Source organism: Arachis hypogaea, chromosome 16, assembly GCF_003086295.3.
Source record: "Arachis hypogaea cultivar Tifrunner chromosome 16, arahy.Tifrunner.gnm2.J5K5, whole genome shotgun sequence".
Classification (NCBI taxonomy): domain Eukaryota; kingdom Viridiplantae; phylum Streptophyta; class Magnoliopsida; order Fabales; family Fabaceae; genus Arachis; species Arachis hypogaea.
Genome location: NC_092051.1, coordinates 92,894,394 through 92,911,226, shown reverse-complemented (window position 1 = coordinate 92,911,226; position 16,833 = coordinate 92,894,394). Strand labels below are relative to the sequence as shown.

Sequence of the window (16,833 nt, the reverse complement as noted above, 5' to 3'; positions counted from 1 at the left end):
ATAGGACTTCTAGTTCTCATATCTTGCCAAGAGCTTTGTTAGTTGTTAGTTTATTTTCTTTGCCATTTATATTTCTTGTCCAAAAGCTTAAAAACCCCAAATATAATTCACAACCAATAACAAGACACTTCATTACAATTCCTAGGGAGAACGACCCGAGGTCCAATACTTCGGTTTATAAATTTAGGGGTTTGTTTTAGTGACAAACAACTTTTTGTATGAAAGGATTAGTGATTGGTTTAGAAACTATACTTGCAACGAGAATTCATTTGTGAATTCTAAACCATCAAAAATCCAATCGTCACCTGTGCGCGCGCACGGCCCTGTGCGCACACACAAGTTGGGAAGGGGAGTCTGTTGGGGGTGCTAGCACAGCTTGTGCGAGTGAACAGACTTGTGAATTTTCGTACCTGTGCGTACGCACACCCCTGTGCGTACGCTGTGCGTACGCACACTTTTAAAAATCTTCCTGGGCGTGCGCATGCACACCCCTGTGCGGACGCACACGCCCTATTTCTCAAATTTAACTTTGTTTTCAACTATTTCACCTTCCCAACAAGATTGTAAGCTTCTATGACACCATTTAAAGACTTTTGGGCTTGATTTTGGGTATGAGAGCATGAGATATAATGTAACGGTTTTAGTTGATGATTTTTATGAAAAATTAGAAAACGGAGGATTAGGTCTCGGGTGTACTGAGGGTGGTTTAATGGTATGTGAAGGATGATTGATATATGAGATGAGAAATGAGAAACTATTGAGTTCGGAATTGAAATGTGAATTTACAGTGGTTGAGGTGAGTCGAGGACTCTGAATGAGATGATGGACCCATGTATACTGAAAATGTTTTCTAAAAAACCACTGAAGTATTGATTTGTACTGAGATTTTGAGACGCTATGCGCCCGGCAGGGACGGTGGTTAATCCCGCCTGTCGAGGTAGCGGCAGCGGCGTAAGGACGGTGGTTAATCCCGCTTACGTTGAGATGTGAGGTCTGAGGCAAGAGTATACCGCTCGCATCCCTTCGGATCAATAGATCGTGCAGGCGCAAAACCCTGGACAGTGATCCGAGCACTATATCTCGGGTGTTCCCATTGATGATTCCGAAGGGCGACATCTCCATGGAGATGTGTCGGGTTGGCAGTTGAACCGACAATGTGATATCATAGCCAGTAGGACAAGCATTCATCATATACATTTTCTATCTGTTTGTATGCTTTGACTACTTGTAATGGCTTGCCTATTTGTATAACATGCCTAATTGCTATTTGAATTAATTGCCTTACTTGCCAATACTTGTGTTTTACTTGCATTGTATATAATTGTGATTTTCTACTGGGATTGAGGAGGTTCGGAACGCGGTGGCGATGGGATCCCATGGAGGATAGGTTGGTGAAGGCTGTGGGACAGCGGTGTTTGGTTAGAGTAGAAATCCCCTAAGATAGATTACCCGGTTTATTTATATTAAGGTTTATATAATTATTCTTATTTGTTTTAGTATGCCTTAAGATTAAATTTTTGTGATGGATATAAAGGCTAGGATTGCCTTTGGCGTCCCGAGATCTTATATCCTACATCACTGGGCACTGTTACCATACTGAGAACCTCTGATTCTCATACCATATTTCTGTTTTGCTTTTTAGATGCAGGTCGTAACTCACCTCGGTGAGTTGCTAGGATGGTGACAGAAGCGGAGGATCTGGATACCTTTTGAGTCTTTTGATTTATTTTGCTATACATCTCTCAGTTTTGTATCTTGTTTTGCCTAAAGGCATGTATTGAGATGACAAAATTTGTATAAGCTATTTTTACTGTCAGTTTTTTTTTGTATGTCTGTATATATGGCTAGCCGGCTTAAACTCCGCGAGCTGTGGCTAGATTCTTGTGATATTATTGCACTATTATATTTTGATATATCTTGTCTATATCTTGTGCTTTAAGTTAGTAGCTTCGATAGTACGTTTGCGCTTTTCAAATCCTATTTTGAGCTATATCCTTCGTCGGACTTCTAGTTTATATTAATCATTTCTATATATTATATGTATGAGCTTAGAATTGTCGTAATCTCTGATTAACTTTTGCTTTACGATGCAAGGTAAAGCTTAGGCTAATTAAGGTGTTACAACAAGGGCATGCCATTTTGGAATGCCTTCGAGCCACCAATTGTGAAGAAAATGGTTGGCGTGCAACACGTCATATATGGGGCGTCCAACACGCCATTGACCCAAGCAAGTGCAAGCCTCCATTCAAAGCCAAGCCCACATTGGATGACGAGAAGTTGAATCACTAAAAGCCTTGAACCTGAATCACAGTTGAAAGTTGAAAATTAAATGCAGAAGATTTGATTTGATTTTGTTTTGGTTCTAATTAAGTTTGAATTTAATGATTAGAGTTCTTTTAACGGAGTATATAAGGTTTCTAAGAACCTACGTTCAAGTCCTTTTTGGCCTTTTTCGTTATGAGTTTTTGATTTTGAAGTTTAGCATGAGTAATTAATCTCCTCGGTTAACGTTAGGAGCTCTGTACCTTGATTCCCACGAACTAATGTTATAGCTTTTCTACTTTGACTAATGCACTGATATTTTCTTAAGAAAGAGTTTTCGTTCTTCATCTAAAGGATTTGAATGTGTTGGAATACAATTCTTCTGACTTGAATTCTCTTAATATCTTGAAAAATTTAATTAATTAAATTAAGTTTAAAAACTTCTTCTCATGATTCTTAGGTTTTGAACTTAGATTTGATAAGTGACATCGAATCAATCAAGTTTGGTTCTTGAGAATTGTGTGGTTTTTAAATCAGTGAACGCTCTTAACCTCTTGTCACAGTTGATTAATCAAGGAACTAATAATTAATTAGGATGAGAGAAATTGAATACCAAGGAATTGGAGTTTGATTATTTATGATTTTCCATAAGTACATCTTTGCATAATCAAAGTAGAGAGTAAAAAGCATTTTTCCATAAGTCTAAACCTTAACTCTTTTGAATCATATTACTTTCTCAATTATTTACTACTTGCTTTTGTTTAATTCATTGTTTTTATGTAATTGCTCTTGAAACCCTTGATTTTGATTGTCTGACTAGAATAATCAATTGATTATTGCTTGCTTAATCTGTTAATCCTTGTGGGAACGATAACCCACTCTCGTGGTATTATTTGAAACGATTTGGTACACTTGCTGATAGTTTGTGGTTTGTAAAATTCACATCAGTCATATAACAAAAAAATTTGAAAGATATATAACAAATTGTTTTTGTACTCTCTTAAAAATTAATTGAGATATTAATTCAAGGAATAAGAACATGATAGTTTTGCCAATGAATTATAGCTCAAATAGCATAGTCTCCCCATACTTATCTAAGAGGTTGCGGGTTCGAGTCTCCCTATTTTCGATAAAATAAAAAAAGAAAAACTACACGATAGTTTTGGATTATATACCCTTTTTGAGTTTAAAATTAAATTATATTAAATAAGTAGTGTAACGATTTCAAGATATTAGTATTAATAACCATACCAAGATATTAGTAATTGCTAAAAATTTAAATTAATAACATTTAGATCATAATTTTTTTTATAATGGTATACACTGTAAACGAGATATGTGTATTTTTTAAAATTCTACCTATTTCGTTTGCAAATGAGATAAAGCCAAATAAAAACGTTACATATCTTGTTTACACAATAAACAAGATATATTCATAATTATCTCATTTACAGTGTAAAAAAAATAAATAATATTACTTAAATTAATAAATACCTCATAAATTACATATATTGATAAATAAAATATTTAATTTATTTATATAAAAATTTTTTCCCTTATTACGGACGCAGCTGTGAGGGATGAGGCAACACACTTGAGGGCTGGGGCACATCTTGTAAGTGGAACTATGGAAAAATTCTGCATCTTTACCAAAATAATATATTGACAAAGTCAGGTCCCATAATAATCAAAAGTAAACGATTCAATTGAAAACAATGTTGACTCAAGAAAGTAAGAAAGTTTAGTTGCAATTATTTAATATATATAAAAAAGTTACTATAACATCTTGAATTTCAAATTGAAAAAAATTTAAGACATAACAGAATTTATTAATTTTAGTAAATATTTTTAGTTATTAATATAATTTTTTTAACTTATTAATTTAATAATATATTTTTAACCCATATTTTTATACGTTAATAATTAACTCCGACTAAAAATAATAAATTTTGTTAATTTTTCGATATTTCTCTTTCAAATTTTTATTAATGCGTATATCTAAAGAAAGTGAAATATATATAGAGCGAATGATATGAATAATCAAATGAAATCTTCAGTAATCCAAAATCTAAAGATGAAGGAGACAATCTCTGCACGAGCAAGAGATAAAGTTGACGCATTGTATCGTAATTAATGATATTAATAAATGATTGATGTTGAGATGATTGTAACCCTAATAATGTCCATAATATAATCATGTCATTTCTTCTGAGGTAGAGAGTCTACCCAACTAACTGACTTTGAAACTCACGAACATGAACCTATACATACGTTTTACTTTTAATACGTTAGCTTTATTGTTCTCCTAAAATCGGAAATAGGAAGTTTGAAAGGAAGAAGCTACGTCTCTTTGCAGATTAAGGATTATTCGTAAGGATTCAGAATGACAATTCTTTTGTTTGGATTTGAACATTAAGAAATCTAGTTCCAAGTACACACTCAATATTTATTTAATTGTGCACATATTCATTCAGAAGCATTTTATCAACTAACGTTTTTTTGATTTGCTTAATTATATAATCAATTTGAATTGTTCAAGTAGTCAACTCATTTATCTGCTTAAGTAAATTTTGGAAATTCGAATTTCGTTTTATATATACACCAACCTATTAATTAGTAGAAGACCCTTAAATAAAATTCAAATTCACGACGACAAAAAAAAGTCTTACTTAATTATATATGTATGGTTTGAGTTTGATATGTTATCTAAGAGTAGTAACAAGTTAGCAATTCATAAAAAAAAAAAAAATAAAAATAAAAATAAAAATTTAATAATAATGTGGTAAAATCAGAAAAAAACATTTAATAATTTCATCTCTTTTGTCTAACCACTAGGTTAGTTTCTCTGGTTTCTTTATTTTTTAATTTTTATTTTACTTTTATTTTTTGGGTCTGATAGGAATCTTTCTATTTTGATTTATAATGGATAATGAATAAACACGGACTATATTATCTTACCTGTTCAAAAGATAAAGGACTCTATTGTTTTTCGATATAGTATGTTTCAGCTCATTTCTGTTATGGGCTTTGCTTGCCATCATATTTGGCCCTTATAAAAAATTCTAGGCACCCGACAAACAAACATAAAAAAAAAAAAAATAAATAAATTACTATTTGTACCCATGAAAATAAATGTACCTATGTAAGAATAAAATGATAATTGTAATCACGAAAAATAGCTTCCGTGTGCCAAGAGTATCCTAACGGACTAATTAAGTAACCAACGTCTGGATACTCTTGGCACACGAAGGCCATCTTCAGTAATTACAATTATCATTTTATTCTTACATGGGTACATTTGTCACCGTCTGTATCTTTTATGGGTACAAATGGTAACTTATTAAAAAAAAAAAAATAAGAATCTAGGTTATAAAATGGAACCCAGAATAAGATGAAAATCAAAGAATGGGACTCATCTACCTTAATTTGATTTTCTGATACAATTATTAAAGAAATTATTCTACCTCTCCTGTTAACACCTAATTTTCTTAAAGAAACTCAAAAAATTTTTCATTCATACAAAAATTAAAGAAAAAATAGATACAAATTTTAAAGGTTTTTATACCTCTTAATTCAAAAACTCTAATGCATAAATTCACTAAAATAAAATGGGTCAAATCATAATTGGGTCTAAAATATTAAAAATAAAATAAACATAAGATACGTTTTAAAATAAATACTAATAAGGTGATGCTATTTGATTAAACTTGACTAATTAGAGCCTTCAATGTAACTTGAAAATAGTAAAATATTTAGTTTTCTATTATCATTGACCACTGTCTTAACTAATTCTTGATGCATATCTTGAACAAATAATTTATTCATGTTTACAAAATTCTCATTTATTCTCTTAGATGTTGCTATTGAAATTGGACCAATTGGCATATGACAATTCTTAGTTTGTCTTACAGAGCTCGTATCATTTCCTCCCTCCTGAAAAAGATTCGTCCTTAAATCTGCATCACAATCAAAAGGAGATATGTTAGAGACATTAAAAGTAGCTCACACATTATACTCACATGGAAGGTCAATTGTGTAAGCATTGTCATTGATTATTTCTAGCACCTGAAATGGACCATCACCCCTGGGTCTAATTTGGATTTTCTTTGAGTAGGAAACCTCTCATTCTTCAAATGAACCCAAACTCAAGCACCAGGTTCAAAGACAAGTTCTCTTCAACCTTTATTTACTGTTTGAACTATCAACCTATTTTCTTTTCAATCAATTCATGTGCTTTCAAGTGCATTACCTTAACCTTTTTAGCTTTACCTTCTACATCTAAATTAACAAGATCACTCAAAGATAAAAGTAATAAGTCCAAAATAGTTAAAAAACTAAAACCATTTACAAGTTCAAAAGAAGAAAAATCTGTGAAAGAATGAATAGTCCGATTATTAGCAAACTCAATAAAAGGTAAGCAATTTTTTCAGCTTTTGAAATTCTTACCAACAACATCATACAATAAGGTTCCTAACGTTTATTTTAATTTGATCATCAGTCTGAGAATGATAAGTATTAGAATATAATAATTTTATGCTTGAATTTACTTGAATGCTACTGCAAAAGTTCACTTTCAATGAACCCTTGTACTGATTTGTAAAATTGGTCACCATGTAAAAAAATAATTTAGCCAAAGAATATTTTAATGATACTAGTTAGGAAAACTTTTCTTAAAACATATCCTTCAATGAATTAAAAACATACAGAAATTGACAAATTTTTTATTTAAATTAAATGAATAATTTATTTACCAATATCTTAGATAGCTATTACACATCTCGGATACATAGGGTAGAAGAAAATTAAACCAATATCTTAGATATTGTGACTTCGAAATGTGTAACATGTTTGATAAAAATATTTCGGGTGCACTTGAGATAAATTATTTTTGGGTGACATGTGCCTATCTCGAGTTCACAAACACCAAGAGTAGCTTCATGTCTCGTAAGTTATCACATTCTATTCATACATTATATTCTCTTCTCGCTAAACTCATTTTCTTTGTGGTTGTTTATCTGAATAGTGTGATAAAAAATGGTGAAGAGGAAGTGATATTTGAATGCAGTTCTCTTGTGATGTTGCGCACTTTGATGAGTGAAAGGTAAGGCTCACATATACGAGCAAGTACACCAGATTGTTCAAGTAATACCACGGTAAGTTGATATTGTTTTTATGAGGATTAAAGGATTGAGCACGCAAATATCGAATTAAATAACTAATTAGATCAACGGAACCTGTAATGATTAGGGTTGAAACTTTCTGAAAACATAAAGGGCTTAAACATTGGATTTCTTGAGGGTGGTGAACGTGTAGTTAATTGAAAGAGAATATATAATAGAGAAGTCAAAGATTTCGGAGATGTTTAAGTCCTTAGAAAAATCAAACTTTGTTTCCCTTTTCTAAAGCAAGTAAAGATCTTTTCACGAAGAATCTTAATTAACCGATTTTCAATGTCTTGGCTCATCGGTTTGTCTTCAATTAACCAACTGTCAATGTTTTGGTCAATCGATTAATCGAAGAGGTTAAGTGCAAAAACTGATTCAGTTCCTTCTAAGATTCAAAATTAGTCCTTAGGTTATAACATATCTAAGCTAGTCTATTCTGATTGAATCTTATGAGAAAATAGAATTTTCAAAAGTTGTCCTAATCCGAATTATATGTCACGTATTTAAAATAGGGTGATTGAAAATCATGTATCGTATCGAACACTTTAAAATCCACTATGTCTAGTCGATTCAAAAAGTTATGTGAAAGAGTTTTCAAACATAATTCGGATATTAGTTCTGTCGAAGCAATAAACAAATTCAAAACGGAATTAGCATGCCTGTTGACACTACTAATCCTTTAGGGATGAAAAATGAAACACTCAATCATAAAATAGATCAATGCAATACTTTAAAATAGAAGAAAAATTAGATTAATAATTCATAGAAACATAAATAGAGCTCCTAATCCTTTGACAGAGAAATTGATGAGTCATAGTGAATTGAAAAATGAAGCAAATGAAAAGAAGAAGAAGAGAGACACGTGAGGGATCTGAAGATCCTCCCCTCGGCTGTCCTCCTAATGCGTGAGCATCTTGTACCCTTTTTCTACTTGTTTTCTGGTCATTTTCAGTTAGTAATTATTAAGTTTTATTATATTTTAGTTCAAAAATCCTCTTTGGATGTTACTTTGAATTGTTTTAGTATTTTTATAATTTCAGGTAAAATTCGAAGCAATCTGACAGAGTTTGGAGCAAAAAAGAATAGAGCTAGACCTTCCCCCTTTGGGTGCTAAACTTCAAGGCATTTAGCGCTAGCAAGCCCAACCCGAATCCACCCTCTTGGATCATCTTTAGTAGATTTAAGTTTTAGTTGTTATCTTTTTTTTTTTTTTGTAATTTTTATTTAAAAACAGTATCTTTATGTTTTAGAATTTAATATTTTATTTTATTTGCACATCAAATTAGGTTAGATATGAAAGAAAAAGATTCTCTATTTTAGAGGATTCGAACCCTTTTTGTTTTTGGCATACTTTTCAAAACCCTAGTTTTTCTCTATAAGTCATGAGCCACTAAACCTCTTTGGTTAAGGTTAAGAGCTCTATTTATTTTCTATGGATTAAGACTATTGCTTTTCTATTTTGATTAATGTATTGATTCAGTTTCAAGGATTACTTTCGTACTTTATTCTATGAATCTGCATGGAACGAAAGTATGACCCATTTTTTTATATGCATTCTTGTTATTCTTGAAAGAGTTATCTCGCTTGAACAATAACTTGAAAGTAAATTCCTCCTAAATCGCAAATTACATAAACTTATTGGGATATGTAACATATAATCCTGTTAGCTTTGGGCAATTAGGATTTTTGTGGTCATAAACTAGTTTTGAACTTAACCCTCTAATCGGAATCAAGTGACCACAATAGTGGTGGTTGATGAAGGTTAGAGGAGACTAAATCACTAAGACATTAGGGTTTAGTCAATTACAGTTTTCCATGGAATGAATCTTGCATTGTGAAAATAGTTGGCAAGAAAATGTAATTCGAAAAAAGCAAACATCTTTGATACCTTAATTGTTTTCTCTTAATGTTTTCACACCAAACTCATTATTTGCTTCCTTTATTCTTGTTCTACTATTTAATGCATTTTAAAACCCACCAAATCAACTTTTCTGTCTGCCTGAATAAGCCAATCAGCTGACCATTATTGCTCAGTTCCTCAGTCCTCATGGGATCGACCCTCACTTACCTGATGTATCACTTGGACGATCCGGTGCACTTGCCGGTTAGTTTGTGGGTATTCAAAAATCTGCACCAAGTTTTTGGCATCGTTGCCGGGGACTGACGGTAATTGACAACTACCAGTTTTCTGGTTGCTTAGATTAGGTATGTTTCTTAGTTTTATTTGTTTATTTCTCTTTTAACTTTAGAATTAGGTCTTATTTATTTTTCATTAATTTCTAAAATTAATTTTGGTATCCCCTTAGTAATTTTCATTTTCTACAATTTTCAAAAATCCTAGTAATCTTCCTTGTGTAGTTTTCAAACTTCTAAGTTTATTTTCCTTTTTAGTTTATTTAATTGCTTTATTTTATTTTATCTTTTTACGTAGGATATCTCACTAGGAGTTCTCTGTACTCTGACATAGAGACTCCTACTTTGCTTTGTTTTCTGTTTGTGTGTGCAGAAATAGGAGGACGTTCATCATGGATCTACATGGAAATGGACAACCTAGAAGGACCTTGGGCTCATACACTGCTCCCACCCCTGATTTCTATGGGAAAAGTATTGTTGTACCCTCTATTGGAGAAAATGATTTTGAGCTAAAGCCATAGCTGATTACTCTGGTGTAACAAAACTGCCAGTTTCACAGGATCCTTCAGGAAGATTCCAGTCTTTTCATTTCCAACTTCATACAGATTTGTGACACCATGAATACTAGTGGAGTGAATCCTATTGTCTATAAGCTCATGCTCTTCCCCTTTACTGTGAGGGACAGAGCAAAGCAATGGCTTGATGCACAACCCAAGGAAAGGCTGGACACTTGTGATAAGGTGGTTAACAAGTTTTTGAGAAAGTTCTTCCCTCCTCAAAGGTTGACCAAGCTAAGGACAGATGTTCAGACCTTCATGTAAGGAGAAAATGAGTCCCTCTATGAAGCCTGGGAGAGGTACAAGCTGATGCTTAGAAAATATCCCTCTGACATGTTCTCAGACTGGATCAGGGTGTATATTTCCTATGAAGGACTCTCTGATATAGCCAAGATGTCTCTGGACAGTTCTGCAGATGGTTATTTGCACATGAAGAAGATGCCTGAAGAGGCTAATGAGCTTATTGAGATGGTTGCCAATAACCAGTACTTATACTCTTCTAAGAGGACTTCAATGAAGAAAGGAGTCATGGAGGTGGATGTTGTAGACACACTTCTTTCTCAAAACAAGCTCTTATCTCAACAAATGAGCCTCATTACTCAACATTTGAATGAGATGCAAAGTTCAGTTGCTAATGTTCAACATGTTCCCCCAGATACTCCTTATGATATGAGTGGTGGATTCCCTCAAGGTAAGATATGCAGTTATAGCTAGTACATGCCTGAGCAAGTCAATTACATGGAAAATTCCTCCAAAATTCTTAATGATTCCACTTATCCTCAGACTTTGGGTGGGGAGAGCAACCTCAGAAGCAACAACCACTTCATGCCAACAATTTTCAGGGCAGGGTCAATCAGAATCAATTTAACAATCTTTATTTTCAACCTCCTCAACCCCAGAATGGCCCTGACTTGGCATCCATGATTGCAAAACTCATTAAGAGCCAACACAACTTTATGCAAGAAATTAGAGCTTCACTCTGAAATTTAGAGATGCGAATGGATCAAGTGCACAAGAAAACACCAGAGAAACCCAGCGACATAGTTTCAAATTCCAGGGAAGAGTACTAGGTTGTTCGGTTGAGAAGTGGCAAGACTGTAGTCACTCAACCTAACAGTAGTGAGGAGCTAGTTGAAAAAGAGACATGAGAGAGGAAAATTGCAGAAACAAATAGTGCTAGGGAGGGCGTTGAACGCCCAGCAGGGAGCACCAGGGAGGGCGCTGAACGCCCATCATGAAGGGTGCTGGATGCCAATAAAAACTCAAAGAATTCCCCCATAAGGCATCTAGATAACCCTTTACCTAAGGCTCTAGAGTACAAGGCTAAAATGCCATACCCTCAGAGACTTCAGAAAGCATCTAAGGACAAGTAATTTTCCTAATTTTTAGAAATCTTTAAGAAATTTGAAATCAACATTTCATTTGCAGAGGCCTTTGAGTAAATGCCTCTTTATTCCAAGTTCATGAAGGAGTTGAGTAATGTAACACCCTAATTACCCTATGCCTTAACTCTATTCGTAAAGCAAAGGTTAATCAAGGGTCATGACAATTCTAAGGCTTATACATATTTATATATAGAAGAAAATAATATATTCTAGAAGCCCGATGAAGGATTAAGCTCAAAGACAGAATTAAAAAAGTGCAAAACATTCACACGAAGCTAACGCATATGATACGAGATATAGATGCAAGAAAATAGAACATATATGGATATAAGAATATATTATTCATAGAGAACTAGCCTAGCTTGCGGAGTTTAAGCCGACTAGTTACAAATAGTAAAATGCAGAGTTTTGGAGGTAAAACAACTTATACAACTTATCTCTCAAGTAAGCCTCTAAGGCCATTGATGAGCGGATAATTTATACGCTTTTTGGCATTGTTTTTAGTATATTTTTAGTATATTTTAGTTAGTTTTTATTATGTTTTTATTAGTTTCTAAAATAAAAATCATATTTATGGACTTTACTATGAGTTTGTGTGTTTTTCTGTGATTTCAGGTATTTTCTGGCTGAAATTGAGGGACTTGAGCAAAAATCTGATTCAGAGGCTGAAAAAGGACTGCAGATGCTGTTGGATTCTGACCTCCCTGCACTCAAAGTGGATTTTCGGGAGTTACAGAAGCCCAATTGGCGCGCTCTCAATTGCGTTGGAAAGTAGACATCCTGGGATTTCTAGAAATATATAATAGTCTATACTTTGCTTGAGATTTGATGGCCCAAACTGGCATTTCAAGTCAGCATAGAAATTCTGGCGTCAAAACGCCAGAACTAGCATAAAAGCTGGAGTTAAATGCCCAAACTGGCACAAAATCTGGCGTTTAACTCCAAGAAAAGCCTCTACACATGAAAGCTTCAATACTCAGCCCAAGCACACACCAAGTGGGCCCGGAAGTGGATTCTGCATCATTTACTCATTTCTGTAAACCCTAGATTACTAGTTTTCTATAAATAGGACCTTTTGTTATTGTATTTGGAGACTTTAGACACACTTGATCATACTTTTGATCTTGGTTCTTCTGGTTCCCTCTCTGGGGCCGAAGCCAATGATCACCATTATCACTTTTGTATTTTCAACGGTGGATTTTCTACACACCATAGATTAAGGTGTGGAGCTCTGCTGTTCCTCATGAATTAATGCAAAGTACTATTGTTTTTCTATTCAACTCAAGCCTATTTCTGTTCTAAGATATCCATTCATTCTCCAACATGATGAATGTGATGATCCGTGACACTCATCACCATTCTCACCTATGAACGCATGCCTGACAACCACTTCCATTCTACATGCAAACAAGCTTGAATGAGTATCTCTTGGGTTTCTAATCTAAGATTAGAATCTTCGTGGTATAGGCTAGAATCAATTGGCGGCCATTCCTGAGATATGGAAAGTCTAAACCTTGTCTGTGGTATTTCGAGTAGGATCTGGGAAGGGATGACTGTAACAAGCTTCAAACTCGCGAGTGTTGGGCGTAGTGACAGACGCAAAAGGATCGATGGATCCTATTCCAACATGATCGAGAACCAACAGCTGAGTAGCCGTGCGGTGACAGCGCATTTGGAACATTTTCACTGAGAGGACGGGAGGTAGCCATTGACAATGGTGAAACCCAACATACAGCTTGCCATGGAAAGGAGTATGAATGTTGGAAGAAGGCAATAGGAAAGCAGAGGTTCAGAAGGAACAAAGCATCTCCATACATTTATCTGAAATTCCTACCAATGAATTGCATAAGTATCTCTATCTTTATTTTATGTTTTAATCATATTTTGATTATCAATTCTCCATAACCATTTGAATCCACCTGACTGAGATTTAAAAGATGACCATAGCTTGCTTCAAGACGACAATCTCCGTGGGATCGACCCTTACTCACATAAGGTCTATTACTTGGACAACCCAGTGCACTTGCTGGTTAGTTGTGCAGAGTTGTGATAAAGGGTTGAGATTACAATTGTGCGTACCAAGTTGTTGGCGCCATTGATGATCACAATTTCGTGCACCAAGTTTTTGGCGCCGTTGCCGGGGATTGTTCGAGTTTGGACAACTGACGGTTCATCTTGTTGCTTAGATTAGGTAATTTTATTTTATGTTTAAGCTTTTTACTTTTTATTTTCGAAAAAATTTTCAAAAAAATACAAAAAAAAATTTTCTATTCTGTTCTTCAGAGTTTTTAAGAATGAATTCTAAAGTTTCATGATGATCTATTGAAGTCTGGCTGGCTGTGAAGCCATGTCTAATCTTTTGGACCGAGGTTTCAACTTATCATCATAAGGGCTTGTTGATTTCTATCAATCTTGCTGTTGAACATAATGATCTGCTAAAGCTTGGCTGGCCATTGGCCATGTCTAGTGTTTTGGACCGAAGCTTTCACTGAAAGCTTGGCTGGCTAGTAAGCCATGTCTAATTCCTGGACCGGAGTTTTAGACTAACATTGCATGATTTCTGGAATTCTCATTAAGAATTTTGAAGTCCTTTTTTTTCTCTTTTTCCACTTAATTTTCGAAAAAATTACAAAAAAAATTTATAAAATCTTAAAATAAAAAATATTTTATGTTTCTTGTTTGAGTCTAGTGTCTAATCTTAAGTTTGGTGTCAATTGCATTCTTCTAATTTTCGAAAATTACATGCATTATGTTCTTCATTGATCTTCAAGTTGTTCTTGATGATTTCCTTGCTCTGATCTTTAAATTCTCTTGTTTTGTGTCTTTTGTTGTTTCTCATATGCATTTTCAAATTGTTATAGTCCTTAGTATACAAACTTCTAAGTTTGGTGTCCTACATGCATTATTTGTTTAATCTTAGTTTTCCAACCATGTCTTTTCAAGTCAATAAAACAGAGAATTGAAGATTCAGAACATGCAGTACAGGAATTACAGAGAAAAAGCTGGGCGTTCAAAACGCCCAGTGAGGAAGGAAAACTGGCGTTTAAACGCCAGCCAGGGTACCTGGCTGGGCATTAAACGCCCAAAAAGGTAGCATTTTGGGCGTTAAACGCCAGAATGGATGCCATTCTGGGCGTTTAACGCCAGGAGGACACTAGAGGGAAGATTTTGTTTTTAATTCAAATCTTTTTCAAATATTCATAATTTTTCAAAATCAATTCTTTTTCAAATCATATCTCTTCAATCATATCTTTTCAAAATCAATTTCTTTCCATTTTTTTAAATTATTATTATTTTTGAAAATCCTTGTTACAATTAATGATTTAACTCAAAATTTTCAAGTTGTTACTTGCCTATTAAGAAAGGATCAAATTTTAATTCTAGAATCATATCTTTTAATTTCCTGTTAGTCAAATAATCAACTTTAATTTTAAAAATTTCTCTTTTTAATTTGGTTCTCAATCATATCTTTTCAATCACATCTTTTTCAAAATTAATTTTCAATCATATCTTTTTGATTTCTAATTTCAAAATCTTTTCCAAAAATCACTTAATTTCTTTCCCAATCTTAGTTTTCGAAAATCATTTACCAAATTTTTAAAATTTCTTTTAATTATTTCAAATTTTTTTACTTTAATTTCGAAAATTCTTCCCCTCTTCCCAAATCCTTTTATTTAAAGGACTAACACTTCTCCATTATCAGCAATCGAACTCTATCCCTCTTGATAAGTTCGAATTCTCTCTTCTCTACCTCATTCTTCTATTTTTATTTTCCTTTGACACCTCAAGAAATCTCTATACTGTGACATAGAGAATTCCATATTTTCTTCTCCTCTCTTTTCATATGAGCAGGAGCAAGGATAAGGGCATTCTTGTTGAAGCTGATCTTGAACCTGAAAAGACCTTGAAGAGAAAGCTCAAAAAAGCTAAAGTACAACTCTCTATAGAGGACCTAACAGAAACTTTCAAACAAGAAGAAGCCATGGCAGCCGAAAATAACAACAATGCCAACAATGCAAGGAAGGTGCTTGGTGACTTTACTGCACCCACTCCCGACTTCTATGGGAGAAGCATCTCAGTCCCTGCCATTGGAGCAAACAACTTTGAGCTTAAGCCTCAATTAGTTTCTCTGATGCAACAGAATTGCAAGTTTCATGGACTTCCATTGGAAGATCCTCATCCGTTCTTAGCTGAATTCTTGTAAATCTGTGACACTGTCAAGACCAATGGGGTTGATCCCGAGGTCTACAAGCTTATGCTCTTTCCCTTTGCTGTAAGAGACAGAGCTAGAACATGGTTGGATTCACAACCTAAAGAAATCCTGAACTCTTGGGAAAAGCTAGTCAATGCCTTCTTGGTAAAGTTCTTTCCACCTCAAAAATTGAGCAAGTTTAGAGTGGAAGTCCAAACCTTCAGACAGAAGGAAGGTGAATCCCTCTATGAAGCTTGGGAAAGATACAAGCAATTGATCAGAAGGTGTCCTTCTGACATGCTTTCAGAATGGAGTATCATAGGTATCTTCTATGATGGTCTCTCTGAACTATCCAAGATGTCATTGGACAGCTCTGCTGGAGGATCTCTTCATCTGAAGAAGACACCTGCAGAAGCTCAGGAACTCATTGAAATGGTTGCAAATAACCAATTCATGTACACCTCTGAAAGGAATCCTGTGAATAATGGAACAAATCAGAAGAAAGGAGTTCTTGAGATTGATACTCTGAATGCCATATTGGCTCAGAACAAAATATTGACTCAGCAAGTCAATATGATTTCTCAAAGTCTGTCTGGAATGCAAGCAGCAACAGTCAGTGCCAAAGAAACTTCATCTGAAGAAGAAGCTTATGATCCTGAGAACCCAGCAATGGAAGAGGTGAATTACATGGGAGAATCCTATGGAAACACCTATAATTCTTCATGGAGAAATCATCCAAACCTCTAATGGAAGGATCAACAGAGGCCTCAACAAGGCTTCAACAACAATAATGGTGGAAGAAATAGGTTTAGCAATAGCAAACCTTTTTCATCATCTTCTCAGCAATAAACAGAGAATTCCAAGCAGAACCACTCTGAATTAGCAACTGTAGTCTCTGATTTAATTAAAACCACTCAAAGTTTCATGACTGAAACAAGGTCCTCCATTAGAAATTTGGAGGCACAAGTGGGTCAGCTGAGTAAGAAAGTTACTGAACTCCCTCCTAGTACTCTTCCAAGCAATACAGAAGAGAATCCAAAAGGAGAGTGCAAGGCCATCAACATAACCCACACGGCCGAACCTGGAGAGGAAGAAGAGGCAGTGATCTCCACTGAGGAAGACCTCAATGGACGTCCACT

At 34.3% G+C, this 16,833-nt stretch overlaps 1 non-coding gene across 1 annotated transcript; it reads right to left on the bottom strand.

Moving 5' to 3' along the window:
• Window positions 1–15,889: 15,889 nt before the first annotated feature.
• LOC112761471 (small nucleolar RNA R71) lies at window positions 15,890–15,993 on the bottom strand. The gene has a single exon (XR_003181866.1). It is a non-coding gene; the product is annotated as a small nucleolar RNA R71 (small nucleolar RNA).
• Window positions 15,994–16,833: the final 840 nt, after the last annotated feature.